The sequence below is a fragment of the Octodon degus genome, unplaced genomic scaffold (genome assembly GCF_000260255.1).
Source record: "Octodon degus isolate 3935 unplaced genomic scaffold, OctDeg1.0 scaffold00002, whole genome shotgun sequence".
In the NCBI taxonomy this organism is placed as follows: domain Eukaryota; kingdom Metazoa; phylum Chordata; class Mammalia; order Rodentia; family Octodontidae; genus Octodon; species Octodon degus.
This window is the reverse complement of record NW_004524578.1, coordinates 29,836,783-29,839,352: the sequence shown is the minus strand read 5'-3', so window position 1 is coordinate 29,839,352 and position 2,570 is coordinate 29,836,783. Positions and strand designations below refer to the sequence as shown.

Genomic DNA, 2,570 nt, shown 5'->3' with positions numbered 1-2,570 from the left:
TCAGTGCAGCCATGTGGATGAGTCACGGCCAATGCTTGGCCAATGTGCTCTCTGTGAAAGCCTGAGAGAGTATCTTCTCCCCATGTGACTCTCCTTAGGCCCAAGATCTAATATTTTCTGTAATATTGATGAATCCCTTCTATACAAACACATTTTTTAAAACGTCACTGTCATTTCTAATAGACACAACAAGCATCATTGTGTATATGAGCCACTGAAACAAACTATAGAAGTCGAGAAAGTCAGACACTATTTCCCTACAACTTAAGCACAAAAAGAATTTATGAGGGCCAGCCAAATAGCTCAGCAGATTAAAGCACCTGCAAGCAGGTGCAGTGGTCGGGGTTCGATCCCTGGGCCTGCTGTGCCAGCCCTGCCCCCGGAGCACACTGAGACTATAACTGAGACTGAGCATGGTGGCGTGTGCCTGTAATCCCAGCACTTGGGAGGCTGTAAACAGGAGAATCAGCATGAGTCCGATCTAGTAGTGAGACCCTGAACACCCTGTAGACCCTTCCCTAAAATACAGAAAGAAAAAAATAATTCATGAGAATGTTCTAAAAATATTATATTAACTCTCCAGAGATGATGCACTCAAACCTTAATGTTAATAATATGGAGAATATGCAGACCACGTAGCTATAACTATGGTTTTCCTTTTATCTTCTAGATCCACAAAGTGAAGATTTCAAATATATAGTTAGTCACTAAGTAAAAAGAATGTGAAGGCAGGCCTAGTGGTGCATGCTTATAATCCCAGCACTCAGACAGGCTGAGGCAGGAGAATGGCAAATTTGAGCAGTTTTAAGTCACCTTGGGTGACTGACTTAGTGAAAATTTGTCTCAAAATTAGAAATTTTAGAAAGATTTGTGATGTAGCTCAGTGTGAATGCCCTGGGTTCATTCAATCTTTAGTGCTGGGGGGAAACAAATTTTGGAAGACTCTTAATAGTTAGATTTCTTCTTTTGTGATTTATTCTCTTGAGCTAGTCTCCATAAGAAAATAGAAAATCAAAGCATTGTCTTTAAAAGAGTTTACCCTCTTTGGGGCCAGGGAGATGGCTCAGTGGAATAAGCGCTTCCATGGCAAGCACAAGGGCCTGAGTTCAATCCCCGGTTCCACAAAAAAAAATAAAATAAAATAAAAGAGTTTACCCTCTTAAACCCTCCAGCCTGGGAAGACTGGCGTCTGATCAACTCTGACGTTGTCTAAAGTCACTGTTCCTATTTCCTGATGCAACATATGTTTTCTCAAACATGGTGATCTATTCAGCAACCATGCTCTCCCTTGCCCCAACCCTGTGGGTACTTCTGTCCAGCTGTGTTATCTGCTGTTCATTCTCATTGTCAATCTAAATAAAATGTGCTCATCCTATAGCAGAGCAAGAATCTAAGCAAGAATGAGGACATGGTGATAAAACATATGATAACATACCCTTCCTGGTCATACCCATGGGGAAGGACTTCAACCAGGCCCTACCTCCTAACACACTTTCAACTACTGAAGTCATCATTGGATAATCCCACTGATGAGTATTGGACCCCACAATCCAATAGCATCCCACAGACCTTACTTTGAACATGTGATACTTTTGGGGATATTCTAGCTCTAAAATATTACAGTACATATCTGATAAAAGATATATCCAAAAATGTACAAAGAGCTCCTAAAAGACAAATGTAAATGAACAAAAATGAGTAGGATTCAAAAGAAAATACATGTTATATTTAGATGCCTCACAAGAGACTCATGAGCTCAAAAGTGGGGCTTTTGTAAGGTGGTTGAATTAAAGAGACTGATAGCTGGCATGTTATTAGTAGGTGGGGTCTGGGTGGAAGATGTGGGTTCCTAGACATGAGCCCTGAAATGGTTAAAACCCAAAACTCATAATATCAATTGCTGGCAAAGATAGAATAACAGGGACTTTCATTTACTGCCTATCAGAACCTAAAATGGTACAGGCACCTTAGAAGATAGTAAGGCAGTTTCCTACAAAGCTAAACAGTCTTAAATGACTTAGCATTTGTATTTCTATTTACCCAAATAAGTTCAAAACTTATGTCTACACATAAATCTACCCATAAATGTCTGCAGCAACTTTATTTACAATTGTAAAAATGGGCAGCAACCAAGACATCTTTCAATAGGTAAAGGAATAAACAAACTGAATACATCCCTAGAATGAACTATTTTTCAGTGAACAAAAAAGAAATTAGTAATCAAGCTGAAAACATGTATGAGTGAGCTGGGAAATCATGCACACCCACATTTCTAGCTACTACAGAGGCTGAGGTATGAGTTCAAGGCTGCTTACTGGCAACCTAAAGAAACGTATCTCAAAATTCCACAAGGGCCAGGCATGTAACTTGTACTTGAGCACTTGCCTAATAATATACTTAGGCAAGCCTAAGTTAAATCCCCAGTAAGGTAGGCTGACTAAGTGAGAGAACTAAGTCTGGAAAAGAGTCTATGCTGCACAATTCCAAGTATGTAACATCTTGAAAAGGTAAAAGTATACAGACAATAAAAATCAGTAGTGGCTAGGGATTTGGGGATTCTCAGAGGGTGT

At 39.7% G+C, this 2,570-nt stretch overlaps 1 protein-coding gene across 1 annotated transcript in view; it reads right to left on the bottom strand.

Moving 5' to 3' along the window:
- Nucleotides 1-2,570, bottom strand: part of Fsip1 (fibrous sheath interacting protein 1) — a 266,885-nt gene that overhangs the window by 212,745 nt on the left and 51,570 nt on the right. The window lies entirely within an intron of this gene.